General features: G+C 39.6%; 1 protein-coding gene across 5 annotated transcripts in view; it reads left to right on the forward strand.

Annotated features, from left to right (window-relative positions):
- The window catches only part of PTPRT (protein tyrosine phosphatase receptor type T), a 704,411-nt gene that overhangs the window by 342,458 nt on the left and 345,051 nt on the right, over positions 1–16,902 (forward strand). Inside the window, exon 1 of one of the 5 annotated variants that reach the window (XM_039323715.1) lies at positions 13,881–13,929. The exons of the other annotated variants lie outside the window; for them this stretch is intronic. The gene's annotated coding sequence lies outside the window, so the exon portion shown is untranslated. Of the gene's footprint in view, positions 1–13,880; positions 13,930–16,902 lie in introns of those variants that run through there. 5 annotated transcript variants of the gene reach the window in all.

Consider the following 16,902-nt stretch of genomic DNA (forward strand, 5'->3'; position numbering starts at 1 on the left):
ATTTGGGGTTATATCCTGTCTACCCTTAAAAAAAATCATCCTTTTTATCCTTCTTTACAGCAAGAAAACTTAAAAGGATTAGGACCTGAGGCAATATTAGACTGACTCATATTTCAGCTCAAGTAGGAAATGCTTTTGATCTTGGTGAAATAAACTTCCTGGCTGCAGCCTGACTTTCTCCATTGCAATTTATTTCACTGTGGTAATATTTGACCATAAAACTGATTATAGGAGAAGGTAGGAGACCTTTGATCTGCTGGAAGGACAGCAAAGGTAATTGCTAGAAAAGTTTCTCATATATTGGGGCTCCATTCCAGGTTGACAGAACCATTGGGGAAGTTTATTCCATCATTAAAATTCTAACAATATTCTCCTAAGATATGCATGAATTCTGCACCTATGAATGGTTTGGATGTTACCCATCCTCTGAGTTGATATTGTGTTAGTGGCAGATGCCATAGAAGTAATTACTATGTAAAACCCTTGGAGATTTGCAGCAGAGAGGTTGTACATATAATTATACTGTACATAGAGACAACTCAGTGAAGGAGACAAACTGAATCTTAAGACACTGTATAATTGTTAATACCAGCATTCAAATTTGCATTGCCCTCCTGCTGCTGATCGCTTCAGCAAGGCTCTTTGTTATCATTTATAATATTCATTATCATTCATAATAACTTATTCTTTCACTACCAAGCCCATGTGAGAAAGGATAGCAATATGAAGCAATCACAGTCCATTTCCAAGGCAGATCTGATAGTTGGTTTTGATGATAGGATAGTAACTAATATCAAAGTGAGGCAGCACAGAAAGCTTAATTGGGCCAAGTTTGATAACAAGGCATTGTTATATCTCTGAATCCAGAACAGGCCCAGACTTGAAGAATCTCAATTTCCTACTTTACCCAAGGTTTCATAAGATCATAAAACCATTCTAATCTCTGTCATTTGTTGAGAAAACTTTTAGGAGACAACCTTCATACTAGAAACGGCAAAAATGTTCAGATTTGATTTGATTGTGACTGTATACGTAATGGAAAGTTATTGAGGGCAGCAATGTGTCAGGCCTTGGGACACCTCACCCCACCCCCACAAAATACAAAAATGCTAAAAATTAGGCATTACTACAAGAAACTGATAGCCTTTAAAAAGCCTCCTATAAAATATGATCAGATCTGGAAGTTTTAGCTAACAAATTCAATTTTCTTCCGGAATCAGATTTATTGAGGGAATGTAATTTCAATTTGATATTCCTATTACAGCCCAAAATATATTTATGCAAATATATTTTCTAATTATAACCAAGTCTTCACAGAAAAACAAATTATCACTACTTTAGTCCCCTGTCTCCCTCCTCCCCCAGCCTCCAGTATCAGCATCAGCCAGGGCTGATACTTCCTTTCATTTTCCTGTACTTTCAATTCAGGAAACAAAAGGCTTTTTTTTTCTTTTAAGATACTTTAGATTCCCCAGGTCCAAAAATGAAAATTTGGGTTTCTGTTTTTTTTTAAATGTAAAATTACTTTCCCATAATCTCTGCAAAACTGTGGTTAGTCTATACACTGTTTTCTTATGTCTTCATCAACAAACATACTGTAGATAAGAACTTTAGAATGTGTCTTTTTTTTTTTTTTTGCTCAGACCTTCTATTTTTCTTTTGGAAATTGTAAAGCTTGATGGGAGGAAATAAAGTACATATCTTGATTTACAGATTTTGTGACATTGTTCTTTTGATCTTGAGATCTGCTTTGAAAGAAATATGAAAACTGACATTATGCATCTTATCAGCTCTGTTTACTTTTGCTACACAAATTATTAATTATGTACAGCTTGCTGTTGTATATAGAACTGATGACCTAATTCAGAAAATATACATAGATCATTGGTTTGTGTTCTGCCCTGATGTAAAAATGACATGCATCAGATTTAGCAACTGTCAGATTTGGGTTATCATCCACTACCAATTGCTGGTGGCCTTCTTCTTTATGAAACCTTAGCCTTCTCTTCCTTTCCTCCCTTGACTTTTTCTTCTGCTTCCTCTTCCTGCAAAAGTTTCTACTAAATTCTCTTCTTTCGGCTTACCCTTTTCCATCTTACAATCTTTGTCAATCAATTATTTTACCAAATCATTTTCTGGAAGACTATATTGCTGAATGGACACAGGACTGATGTTTAGACTCTTTCTACGCCTGTCATTCTAAATTATCCAAGCTCTGACACTAGACAATTAATATTGGGTAATTCAGATGCCTTGCATCTGGGAAAGAGTAGAACAGTGACTCACCTTCAGTTCAGAAGCATAATTGCCCTATCTGTGAAACAGATATCATTAAAAATGGCAAGGACATTCAACAGTCTGTCAGCTGTAGAACCATGGCCAACATAGTAAATGCCATACATTTGTATACATTGAATTTCTTCTTTAAAAACAGTAAATATCATTAAACTAATGTTTAATGTGTGCCTAAATGGATGTTAGCTACCAATAGAAGGGAATATTTGTAGAACTGTGTTTTCTACAAATGATTGGGGTATTGTTTTCTACTTGATTGGTGTTAATCTCTGAATATTGATTGCTGGAAAAGAGGTGTTTTGGTCTTTTTGGTTTAGCTACAAATTGTCTGTTTTGAATGGTATGTAAATGTTGTTTATGTACTATTGATGGCTGAGTTGTCTGAATGCCAGGCTTTCAGAAATTCTCTGGGATTTAGGTTGATTAGGATACTTTCCTAGTTGAAATTATTGTTCAGTCTGTCCATGTCATCATAACTCTGACAGTTAGTTGGTGTTCATGTGTGAGCTCTGCTAGTCTTCTGCCTGCCGGTCCTACATAGTAATTGTTCACTTCTTACACTGACTCCTGTCCTACCTCACCCACCTCAGGGGTTACTGGATCTTTTGGTTTACTTAAAATGTTTCGGAAGGCTTTAGTTGGTTTATTCACTATAGTGCTTTCCGTTGCATTAAATTGTTTAAGAAGAAAAGTAAGCAAGAAACTAGAATCATCACATTCAAAACAATAAAAAGAATGGCTCTAGGAATCCATCTGTCCAGAATCTTAATATGAGTTACTGTGTTGAGCACTAAGTAGAGACATGCATTACCTTCCACTTCTAAATGTACGATAAAAATATGTTAATCACACATCAGAATGGAAAAGGAAATGTTACATTTTAGATAGATTGTCTAATCTGACTCAGATGAAGGAACAGATGCCAGAGAAAGAGGCCCGCTATGGATCTTGTCTGCTAAGGTATTGAAACAAACAAACAAACAAAACTTTCTTGCTGTGGTTCCAACCCTGTGGAACATTCTACCACTGGAGGTAAGAACTGCCACCTCCCTTTTGGCTTTCCAGAAGGTATCAAAACCTGATGTTATTGGTTGGCTTGGGGCCCTGAGGAGGGTGCTCACTGTGGAGGTGGCTGATCTGGGCATGATCTCATCCCCACCCCATCTGTCTCTTGGCTCTTGAAGCATGGTTTTAGCACACTTTTTAATAAAGTTTAATGTTTGTTTGTTTAAACATTTTAATTATTTTTCACTTGTTTCTATAATTTGTAAGGCTCCCAGACCTACCCTGTAGGGGAGATGGGCAGCATAGAAATTTAATAAATAAATAAATACATATTTACATTTCATATGAATGACCTAGTTTTCACTTCCCAGAGTAGCAATTGTCTTTTCATTTCTGGCATTTCTCCAAAGTTTTGAGATGCAATTCTCTGATCAAAATAAATTCAAAAATACAGATTATGAACATCTGCATTAAAACATGTATATTATGGAATATTATGCACAATAGTAATCATATACGGTAGCGTCCTGACAAAAAGAATACTTAAGGAGAAATTTTAACAGAAAATATAAACTGGGGGTTTTTTTTTTAAAAAAAATTGAAAACAGGATGAATGAACATGTGCTTGTAAAAATTATTCAAAGTTTATAAGGGAATTAAATAGAAAAAAAATGCCCAGCACTACAATTAACACATGTTGTATGCAATTGTTTTCAAAAACAAATTAAATGCTTGAAAAGTGTATTTGGATGTTTTTCAATTGAGCAGACTGGATATTTGATTTAAATATCCATTTCCAAAATTGGCTGAGAGAGTTTCTCAGTGTTGAGCACTTGGTCCCAATGTGACCAATGGGACTGACAACAAATTAATTTTTTATATATTGTAGATATTTACTTATACAGTAGATAGAATATAGCAGTCAGCCAGTGGATGTTTGGCTCAGCTATATTGTTTTGGAAGCCAAGCCCGACAGCCACTGCAGGCCTGTCAAGCAGTTTTAAATTGTTGCACTTCAGAGGCTGCAGCAGGCAAGTTCAAAGGGAAATTTACAGTTGTCAGAGAAAATTCTTTATAAAACATGTGTGTGTGTGTGTGTGTGTGTGTGTGTGTGTGCACGTTTATACACATATATCATATACATATACATATGCATACATACATACATACATATATATATATACATATATACATTTTTTTTTAAGATTGCTAACAAAGAATAAAGGGAGAATTGGAATAGCTATTTCGAGCTTCTTAACTCTCTTCAGCCAGACATACCCTTCTGAGATTCGAACCTGGGCTGTGTGCATGTTATATATATATACACACATATAAACACAAACACACACATATACACACACATATAGATATATTTAATTTCACGTTTCTAAACTGCACATCTCTGGGAGAGTCTCTGGGAGATGTGCAATATAATCAATACATAAAACAACATATAAAATTAACATTAAATATTAAATTAATTTAAGGTTAAAAAATTAAATTATAAGATTATAAAATTTCAGAAACATAAAAAATTCCAAGATAGCCATTTAACATACATGGGGGGAGGGGCAGGCTCTCATGGTTGCAGGGTCCTCAGTGCTCCCCGTGCAAGGCTACAGAGTGAAGTTTTGACCCCTTTATGGAAGACCAGGAGAGGCCTTTAGAGTGGCACAAGGTCAAAGTTAAAAATGTTCACTCTCAAGTATTTGGTAAATCAAACTAAGCAGTAGACATAATAAACATAATAGAAAGCTTTTCCCTACCTTCTACCCTAACTTCCTTGGGAAATTGAAATGATGTTTAATAGGACACTCCCTGTCACTTTCAAATGGCCTATTTTGTATTCTTTTCTGTTTGGTGCACAGAATTAATTAGTTCGTTCATCAAAAAAGAGCAGGTGTTTGACAATATGCATTTTAACAGGATTATTCTTGTAACTGGATATTAGGAAAAGCTGAAAAAAATTTCCACACTTATTTTACATCAGTCCTTATACTGAGTGGCAACAGAAAGCAAGTATTTTAAATTCCTGCATGTAATGAAGGGGTGTATAACATCAGGCCTAGGATTACAGGTTCCCAGAGCTTTACAGATTTTGCCATTGAAACATACTTTAGAACAGGCATGTCAAACTGCCAGCCTGCGGGCCAGATGCGTCATGCTGAAACTGCGCCTACACCATTGCCGGCAATGGGGGAAAAGTCGCGATACGTCGCACAATATCACGTGACATCACGAGTTTGGCATGCCTGCTTTAGAATCTGTCAGGAAGAGAAAAATCCTACATCTATGATAATTTTGGGGGTGGTGGGGGTGGGGTTTGAAGTCAATGTTCATTCCTGGGAACTGCCTGGAAAAGTCTCTACAGCTTTCTTGGCAAGATTATAGAAATGGTTTGTCATTGCCTGCTTTCTAGGGTTGAAAGAGGGATTGGCCCAAGATTACCCAACTGACCTGTATGTAAGGGAGGATTAAACTTTCCCTACCTTTAGTCCAGCACCCCCCCCCTTTTCATCGTTTTGACATGTATGATAAAAAAGATGCTGTATCTGTAAGTCTGCATCACTTTTTGCCTAAAATTAAATGCAGTGCTATGCCAGATTTATACTTCCCTATAGATTAAACTGCTTAATCAGTCTTAATCTTTATGGAACTCTTAATACAATATCTCCAATGATTTGCTGTTTCAGAAGTTATAGATTAGCATATTTTCCTGCTTGCCAAGGATATGAACATCTGAATTGGTATTATTGGTAAATCTTTCAAAAATCTCATTGTTTTAATAATATTTCTTTTAGGATATTATTATAGGACAAGGGTCATAGCAACTGATGAAGCTGCTTGAACTCAAATTAATCCAAAATCACATGTTTCATAATCTGTATAGCTCAGTCTGCCAACATTTATCTCCCCTCTGTTTTCTACCTGGCATAGATTGCTTGTGCCAATGGGAGATTAGCTGCTTATCCACACAGAAAGTTGAAATGGATTTAATAACATATGATAGATCAACCAGAACAGCACAAAAATTTAGAAATATGAGTTACAAATAAATCTATGCCAAAGCATTTACTAGTGCAAGGAGCATTCTTTTGAAAAGAAGTTAGTGCCATTTGGGATAATATAAATCCACTCTAGAAGAAGCTTGGCAGATTTGCCAAGAGTTGCTTCTATATCCTTGGTTAGTCAGTTGTCATGATTTGAAAATCCTTAGTGAACAAACAGCTGAACACGACATGACTGCCTTATTTTCTACAGGGTAAGTACAAATACAGATACACCCATACTGCTGGCAGGAAAATTTGAAAACTATCTACTCCAACCTACTCCAAAGCAGGAGATCTCTTTCCATGTTATCACTGAGAGATACATAAACAAAATCAGATTAAAAATAGGAATTATTCACAGCTGTCATGCAGCCAAGAAATACGAAATGTATAAGAAACCTTATTCTTTTTACTGCTATTATTAAATTAAAATTGTCCTGCATTATTGAAGTTAATGTGGATCTTTCCTCTTTGAAAATTTGAGAAATAAATTATCTAATGGTCTTTCCAAAATAACCTAACCAGATATATAGTTTAGATCAGGGCTTTTCAAACCTTTTCAGAGATTGTACCACTTTCAGGATATGGCAATATTCGAGGGCCACCAGTCGCCTACCAGACGGGCATGGCCTGCTCGATGCCACTCACTGGACACAGCTGACTCAAGATAGCTGGGTCGGAACGGAACAAGTCGCACTGGCTAACTCGATGTGGGGACAACTCGGTGCCCCATAAATTCCTCGTCTCCCCAAACTGCTATCAGCCAAGTACATACACAGGTGCATGCATGCATGCACGCACGCACACACACACACACACACACACACACACACACACACACACACACCACATTCCAGGTTTGGGGACTTTTATCCACAAAGGAAGGAGAGGGCTTTCTCCCCAAGCCCAGGCATGATTGGCCATTTGCTAGCTCAGATGTGGATATAAGTCTCCAAGCTTGGAATGTTTTTGTGTGTGTGTGTGTGTGTGTGTGTGTGTGTGTGTAGCATGTTAAAGAGATGTTCTTTTCCCAATCCCAGACATTGTTGGTGTTTCCCTGTCTGGTGCCCTTACCAGCAAAGCAGGAGGTGGAGGACATTTGCAGGAAGCAGTTTCCTCTGAGTCCCAACTTCTGTCTTGACAGATCTCTGGAGAGCAAGAGGTGGTGGCAGGGGAGCAGCACTTCTGGGTCCTGTACAAGGGAGGCTGGCCTTCTCAAAAGGGAATTCCCATTTCCAATTATAAGTGGTAAGGATGCTGGCTTGTTGGGGCAGACTTTCCTCACACAGTTCCCCTGCCAACCCCTCCTCCTCTCCAGAGATCTGCAGGGGAGACAGAGATCTGGAGGGCAAGGTGCAACCTCCATATTGGCCACTTTTACCTCTCCAAGCCCTTCTCAATTAAACATACATTAAACATACAGCCAAAAAGAAAACATAGTTAAATCACTAATTACAGTTCTTCACATATTTTATGGAAAAACCACCTTTATTGATATTAGGAAGGAAGCGCAAACCTTATTAAGGAACTCTTAACAGGAAGGTAATTGAAGACCCCAAAAGGTCTCATTCTTTCTAATCTGCTTTCCCTTTAGTTCTCATTATTTTATTATTATGATTTAAGAAAAAGATCAAAGGCCTCCATAGCTCAGGATACTCACCTTAAAATCAGAACGGAGAAAAATTTAGTTAATCCACAATACCGCCTAATGGAGAATGAAGATAATCTTTGGGCCCTGAGATCATGCAGGTGTCAAGACAGAATATTAGTGGCACATCTGTCAGCAACTGGAAGTGCATAAGTCCATGTACTTTCCTTTCCTGTCTCACAACTCAATCGATACATCTTTTAATTTTCAGGCACATCTTTTTCTCATAAGCTCCTTAAAAAACCAATAAGGTATACTGTAATTAGCAGGAAAAATAAATCTAGCACTTCTGAATTCTTTCCCCAAAGGGGAAAAGAAAGTTCACAGCCTGCAGGTTGCTACGTCAAAGAACATAGTTATTGCTGCTAAAGAGAAGAATAAATAACTAATCAATTTTGAAACTCTCTCCTGTTACTACATTCTCTTACCTCTAGAATGTGCCCTGGGATTGCACAAGGAGCTGGGATAAAATCTGGCTGAGTAGTTTGCAGCCAGATGTTCAGTACAGATCTTGTCAATGTGATTTTAATAGCCCAGGAAGGGATAGGAAAACCCAGGAAAACTTTGCAATCAATAAACCATGGTGGACTATGCTTGTTTTGCCCTATTTTGATTCTCCTCTCTAGCAGCAGCCCAGAAGATAGAGGCCTTCAGCTTCCCAATACCTGCTTAGAGAGGGATTTGCATTTCAGTGAGAATCAGGCCATAAGCCCCCAATCAAGGGAAAAACCTGAATCCAGTGGGCCAGAAGGCAGCCCAGCCTCTGCACCCCTCCGGTTCCTTCTCGCCCCTGGGCACAGATGCAGTTGCAGCTTCTTGCCATAGCTGGGGTGGGACTTGCAAGTACCTCTGTCCATTTTGTCCTGCAAAGCGGTGCTCCCCCAGTGCTCCTGCCCACCACCATACCGACAGCCCCAACTAAAGGCCAAGCACTCCAGCCTCACCCAGCCAAGGAAAGGGACAGCTGCTGAGATTACAGCAGATTTTCAGCTTGTCAGCAGCACTCAAAGGCTGCCCAACTTTACTCCGGAATTTCGGGGTTGGAAAGCGGAGGGGCAGCGCTGCATTTTCAGGCCTGGCAGCACCTGCTGGAAAGCCTTCTGCTCTCTCCCCCCCCCACAGCTACATCCTTTGGAGCCTTCCTGCTACCAACAGGCCTGTTGGCATAGGTCCTCCCACTTCATCCTGCAAAGCGTGGTTCATCCGGCGCTTCCCATTCTCACATAGCGTTCCTCCAAAATCCTCCCCATTCACATATGTTCCTCCATTATCTTCCCCATTCTCTCACACACACGTTCCTGCAATATCCTCCCCATTCATACACAAATGTTCCTCCAAAATCCTCCCCATTGTCACACACAAATGTTCCTGCAATATCCACCCTATTCACACACAAATGTTCCTCCAAATCCTTCCCATTCTCATTCACACGTTCCTCCAAAATCCTTTCCTTCTCTTTCTCTCTGTCTCTGTCTCTGTCTCTGTTTCTGTCTCTCCCTCCCTCCCTCTCTCTCTCTCCCTCTCTCTCTCTCTCTCTCTCTCTCTCTCTCTCTCTCTCTCTCTTTTACCGCTTCTGTGAGAAAAACCTTTTCTCTTCTGCCTCTTTCTCTGGAGTTTTTTCTTCTCTCCCTGTCCTGCCCAAACTGCCTCCTTTTATATCCCTTCCTATCTCCGCCCCCCTCCTCTTCCTTTCTCTTCCGGGTGAGTCAGAGGTGCCAATCCTGCAACTACCAAGGACTCTCTCACGGCAAGTCCTGTGCTGCGCCACTTTGGCTTGTTCCCTCCCCTGCTACCCTTGGCTGGGCTGAGCAGGGCTGCGTACCACCTGCCACATGCCAATGTAACACTGGCCATGTATCACCGGTTGAAAAGCCCTGGTTTAGATGATATTTTCTTAGTTCCAATCATCCAGTTTCCTGTGTAGTAAATTATGAATCTACTACAGAATCTGTGTAGTAGATTCTACAATATTTATTGTAGAATATTATAATACTTATAGTACTGCTTCTTCTATCTTATATTTTTATCAAAGGATTCTCGGTTGATACTCCATAATTAGATTCATGCACTGTACACATTCCCTTTATTTTTCTTTCTAGTATTTTTCCTGCATGTGCAGGGTCCACCTTTTATTTTTAAACCAACTGTTGTCCAAGCCTGATGTTGTCATCTGAGACAGAGTAATTGGCTTAAAGTGTCTTGGTCAGCTTTCATGTCTAAGTGTTGAACTTGCTATCTCTTAGTTTTTAGCCTGGTGCCTTTAGCACTAGATCAAACTGGCCCTCTGCACACTCCTTAACTTTCCTTTTCAATTGGTTTATTCTGGTTTCACCTAATTTACTGCTCTCCAGATATTTTTAATGCTAATCACCTATATAAACAGATTGTAAAGGCTGTGTTCACAAGGAACCTAAATCTTTGGACAGTACAAACTCAAGAAACATTTTTTTATTATTTTATTATGACTATATGACTAGTCATAAATATTACTCACTGGGCAATATTTTCAGAGATATTTCCTTATCTAAACAGAGAAACAGAATGACCAAGAATAAAAAGGCAGTAGAGACTCAGAGCAACTTCCATCTTCTGGCCAGCTTGCTTGCAGCTGGCTAACTTCTGGCAGCCACTGGTGGGGCCAATCTATCCAGCCTCTGCAGGACTAGGGTGGAACCAATCTACTGAATCTTTGGGTGGCAGTGAACTAATCACAAATTGGCCAAATTTCAATTACATGGGAGTCATGGGTCCAACATTTTGGATACATTCTGTAAGTTAGCCCATTTGAAGTACTTTGTTTCACAAATTGTTGCCCTGTGATGCACTGTTTCACCTAAAGATTACAGACACAAGAGTTTTAATTGTGTGTGTATATATACATGTACATACATACATACATACACACATGCATACATACATACATACATACATCCTTTAATACCTTGTTCCAGTCATGAGTTTTATCCCATTAGTTTTCAATAATGCCTTAATGTTAGATTAGTTATCTTATTTTAAAATAACAAGTTTGGCTCTGCCCACCCCCCATATAGTGCCCTATCTCAGTTTCTTTCCTGCTGTTTCTGGTACTTAGTATTATGCACCTCTCATGCCTTCTCTAAAATAGTTTAACCTGTACTTCTTTATCAGGTTTTTGAAAAACCTGCCAACTGTACTTCCCCAGTGTTTATGAAATAAAACTTATTTCTTTCCTGAAGACCTTCGACACAAAATCAAAACTTTTTCTCTCAATATCTGTCTGCATTGCTAATCATTCACTTACAATATTCTTATACTTCTTCCTAGGCTTTAAATAGGAAGTATGGTGAAAACACCATCTGTTATCCATCTTCCCATCCAGAGCTTCATAGTGAAGTTGTAATAAATTTAAAGCAGCGTCTGGCAATATTGTTTGTGTCTATATGAATTAGCAGGATAGGATAATAGTCTATGTCCATCATGTTTCCTGAATAGATTTTTGCCACATCTTTGATACACACATCAGGATAGTAAAACATTTTCTGCAGTTACTTGTTATGGCAGCCTCTCAGTAGGAAGTAAAAATGAACAACATGGTTTCCCCCTTGTAGCTGCAGCAAAGTTCTTTCAATCTGTAGAAGCTTCTAAATATTACTGTATGATATATGAAATCTAATACAGCTATTCTTGTTCTTTTGGGTGAAGTTTATTTGCCATGCTCCAAAGCTTCGAAGACACAGCCTGACTTGCAACTTGTCTCTCTCTGGAAAAAGGAATTCTTCCATGTGTTTGCCTCAACATTTGCTCCTTGTTATTCCTTGTAAGCTTCATGTGCTGAATTCAGAAGTTGGTTGTCTTCTGTCATAAACTGAAACATTCATATATCTTTATACTTCTTTTTTTCAGTAGGAATCTTTTCCAATGGAAAGATAGACATAAATAGAGCTACAGAAGTCTATCTCTAACCCCCAGATCAAAGACCAAACTCATTCTTATTTTAAGGATAAATGTTCCATTGTTGCAAAAAAAACCTCCACATGATTATTTTTTTAATTGATCATATTATTTACCTTTAGGAAATAAAGCAAAAGAAGCATGTTGGCTTAAGAAAGGAATTCACATGTTAACCTTTCACAGCAATTCCTGTAACCCTCTTGCAATCCTCTTGTAGTACTAGCCAGGAGAAAGCTGACATAAACATTAAGGAGACTGGGAAAGAAAATCAAATTCTTTGATAACCGGTACAGTTAAGGCCATGGGATGCAATGGATAAATTCAGCAAAACATTTTTATACCAATCATCACAAAAGGACAATATAATACTATAGCATAGAACAGATAATTGCTACAAATAACTCATGCCAGATAGTTTTCTTAATCAACTTTCTGGAGAATCAATCCTGTCCACCTATGTAATAATAATAATAATAATAATAATAATAATAATAATAATAATAATAATAATAATAATGATAATGATAATGATAATAGTAGTAGTAGTAGTAAAGTTGGACAGGACCTTGGAGGTCATCTAGTCCAACCCCCTGCTCAGACAGGAAACCCTATACTAAAGTGGTACCTGGAAAAATACTGGTCCGACAAAGGATGTGTATAAAAAGCAGATGGCCCAACAAAAATGTGGGTTTGTTTTGCTTACAAGACAACTCTTAAATTTAGGATGGCCAGACATCCTGTTCCCAGCTCTGCACATGATATATTACTAACTGCCTGTCACATGGTATATCTCAATTGCTTAACACTTGATATATTGCTGATTGCTAAAAACATTCCAATGTAAACGAGGAGCTATCGATTATAGATCTGTCTAGTAGTTTTTCTATGTTAGAATAAGGACCTATAGAATGTAATGTGACCCGAAAATAACCCCCGCCAGAAAGGGTTATAAAAGTGGTCATCAAAGTACAATCTGAGTTCAGACTGTTTAAGCCAGGATGGCTCTCTGAACCTGCATGCAATAAACTTCCCTTTCCTCAAAGAGCTGATTCAAGTCTTTGATTTCTACAACATTTTCTGGTGCATTGGCCGGGAAAAGCTTGAGTGAGGCGATATTTCGCTGAGGACGGCTGGACCCTTCGGACCTGCTGGTAAGCCATCTCTGAACAATTCTCCAGGCGCCATGGGGGTGTGTTTCCTCCAGGAGACAGCTGTGGCTTCTCAGCAGAGCCGACAGTACTGAAGGCCAGTCCAAGAACCCTTTGGGAAAGGAAAGGAAGTCTGAACCAACTCCTGGCCAGGATGGGTGTAACTACAAGGCAGGCGAGTATGTGTTTAAAGTAATGGTACCTATCTCACTTGAAGATAGAAGAGGGGGCCTGATCACTCCCCTGGACTCGGGACGGCGATCCTAATGAAGTCCGTGTTAGGTTGTGTGGGTGGTTAAGCCAGTGCATTCCCTACTAGTGACCGCCGGCGCTGTAGGTCATTGGCAGTGTGTTAGGATGGGGGGGCATAGTATGGATGTGGGGTGGCCCCCAGAGGGGACTTTTAAGAAAACTATCCTAACCAATTTCAGTATATAGATCAGTGGGGGGATGCAGTAGCAGGACGAGCTGATGAGTTATTGCAATGGCAAGCTGAAATGGTTCGTTTGTGTGTGGCTAGACCCAAAGGAAAAAAAGCTTCAAGTACAAACTAAAAGAGTGAAAGATGTGAAGATTTCAGAAACTAAGGTGTCAAATGCTAAGAAGGAGATAAGGATGGAGGTAGAGGAGTTGATTCTCAGACCTCCTCCCTACGTTCCACCTTTCTCCCCCTCCCTCCCCCAGTGCCGGCTGTGGCAGAGCCAGCAGCCGCTCTGCCGGAGGAAGGGCTGATTGCCCCTGCTGTGTCGGAAGAAAGGCAGCCAGCTGTGAGACGAAAACAGAAAGGGGGAGGCTGTCAGCCCCCAAGGAGGAAGGGGATTTGGAAGGTCTCTCTGTAAATGTGAGGGGAGAAGTAAGTAAAGAGGAGCAACTGTTGAATATTTTGTTGACTCCCGAGGAAAGGGAGAAGTGGAAGGCTGCTGTTAGGCAGTGTTTGAAGGATAGGTTGCCGGCTGTGCGGGATATACAGCCAGAGATGGAAGCCAGGGCACCAGAAAAGGACCCTGAATGGAATACACAAAATCCAGCACACATGACTTTGTTAAAGGAATATCAGAATTTAGTAGTAGAGGCTCTTTGCAAGGCTGGAAAGCCTTCAGTGAATGTGTTAAAGCCGTCTTTTGTGATGCAGGAGGCAGATGAAAGTCCGGAAAGTTTTTTTTTTGCAAAGGCTGATTGAGGCTTATGAGCTTTATACACAGGTTGATCCAAGGAGTGCAGACAATGTGCGAATGTTGAATGAGAGGTTCATAGCACAGAGTTATGAAGATATAAGAAAGAAGTGGAGAGGTTAGAAGGAGCATTAGGAAAGAACACTACAGAATTGTTGGAGGTGGCTAGGAAAGTGTTTGTTAATAGGGATAAGGTGGAAAAACAGGAAAGAGATGCTAGAATGCATAAGAAAACTGAGTTGTTGGCTGTGGAATTGCAAGGAGGGAGGTCATTGGCAAAGAGAATGTCCAAGAGAATGTCCAAGAAGGCAGATGCGAGGTAGAGGTTGGAGAGGAAGAGAAGGCAGAGGATGTGGAGGTGTTGGCAGTGGGCCCCCCATGCACTCCCCCTTCATGGGTAAAGGGCAGAGAGGGGGTCCAGGGATGGTAAGAGATGGTCTGAGGAATGTAGGAGATGGTTTGAGGAATGTGACAGATGAAAATAGAAATAGGGAGATTGAAGGAATTGGATTGGCAGGAACTAACTGGTCGGATTGACGGGGACCTGGCTTGGAGAAAGCCCCCCCTGAGCCATTGGTTACTTTAGATATAGGGGGCAAACAGACAACGTTTTTGGTGGATACTGGAGCAGGAAGATCAGTTGTGGATTTGAAAGCAGAGTCTTTGTGTGTGAAGTAAATATGACTGTTACTAACCTCAAGAGAAAAGAAGATACAAAAAAATATATAACCTCACTCTGTTTGTCTGGCCAACAAACAAAGTGAAGAAAGATGTGTTTGTTTATTTATTTATTTTTTTTTCTCCCTCTTAAGAACAGCCCAAAGTTACCTGCTCAGGCAGGAAATCCTATACCATTTTCTTGCCTATTCTGCTCTCTCCCTTTGGCAAATGTTAGTGTGTTAATGCCTTTTCAAATTCTATCTGCAGACACAACCCCCTTTCCCCCCCTGCTTTTTTTTTTCTGGCTGTGTTGTTTTGAGAGAGATAGAGAGAGATAGAGAGAGAGGAGAAAAGGGGGGGGGGTTGATCTTTTTAACTTTTTCCCTGCTTAGAATTCAGGTTTGAGAAAGGTTGGGTGGTTGTGAAAATTTAATGCCCACTTTTGCAATTTTTTTCTATTCAAAAGAGGAGTCAGTAATTGTTGGACAACTTTTTTGGGGAAATTTTTGAGTTTAAATTGTTTAATATCAACCAAGAAAGTTTGCTTAGATTTGTAAAATGTTCTCCCTATTTAATGGAAATTTAATGGAAATCTGTTTCCATCTGAATGGAATTTGATTAAATTGGAATTTGACTAATTTTATATTAAAAGCAATACTAGAGTTTAGAAAAAAAAAACTTTCAGTAACTCAGAATATCTTATTAAACTTGTTTATTTTTTGTGTGAAGTTAGAATGAAGTTGAGAAAAATTTTGGGATTATAAATAGCTATGCTATGCTGTTTTGAGTAAAGATTTGTATGCAAAACTGTTAGAAAAAGAGCTTGTGTTAATAAATGCAAACAGGGTTTGGTGAGCTCTCCTTTGTTGGTTCCTTGCTAGGTAATTTATTTATAAACAAGGACAAAGGTTGGAGGAGGTTTTGGCCCAGAAGTGTGTGCATAGGGGGGGGGGAAGGCAGCCAGTGGCATTTTTATCTAAAATTGACATTTGGGGACATCTTGGTGGTTAGCATTTCTTATCAAGGGTGGACAATTTTAATCAGGAAGCCTTGGTATACACTTGTTCATAGCAAAGTGGTTTTCAGTTGTGGATTTGAAAGATGCTTTTTTCACGATTCCTATTCACAAGGCTAGCCAGCCGTTGTTTGCTTTTGAATGGGAGGGAGAACAAAAGAATGCCTTTAGGGAAAGAATGTTGCCTTGGGGGTGTTAACTCAACAATTAGGACAGTGGCAACGCCCGGTGGCTTACTTATCTAAGCAATTAGATGGGGTTGCCCAAGGCTGGCCACACTGCCTGAAGGTTCTTGCTGCTATAGCAGTCCTTTTATAGGACTGTAATAAATTGACCTTCTCATGTCCCATAAGTGTCCACACCCCTCATGCCGTTCATTCTATCCTGGATAATAAAGGGTATTTGTGGATCAGCAGTCAAAGGCTTTTTAAGTATCAGGCGATGATGATTGAAAATCCTCAAGTGAAATTAGTGGTGTCTAACCGGCTAAACCCTGCCACCCTATTGCCCACAGAAGTGGATTCAGAACACAACTGCTTGCTGCCCTGAATTGGTATACAGACAGTTCGAGTTACATGAAGGAGGGGAGGAGGGTTTCTGGATATGCGATTGTGAATGATGAGGAAGTGGTGGAAAGTAGTCCGCTAGGAGCAAACTGCAGTGCTCAAGTGGCAGAATTGTGGGCATTAATTAGAGCATTGGAAAGAGCTGAAGGGGAAACTTTAAATGTCTGGACAGATAGTAAATATGCTTTTCTAACTCTGCATGCTCATGGTGCTGTGTATAAGGAGAGGGGATTCAGGGATTCGGCTGGCAAACATGGGTTACATGGACACTTGATAAAGCATCTTCTCGATGCAGTACAAAAGCCAGCAAAGGTTTCAGTTATGCATTGTAAAGGGGCCATCAGGGGGGAGTATGGGGGGAACTGAATAAGCAAGTGGAAAAACTTAGGGACTATGTTGTTGAACAAACACCT

This window comes from Crotalus tigris, unplaced genomic scaffold, assembly GCF_016545835.1.
Source record: "Crotalus tigris isolate CLP2741 ecotype Arizona unplaced genomic scaffold, ASM1654583v1 scf7180000024281.4978605, whole genome shotgun sequence".
Lineage (NCBI taxonomy): Eukaryota > Metazoa > Chordata > Lepidosauria > Squamata > Viperidae > Crotalus > Crotalus tigris.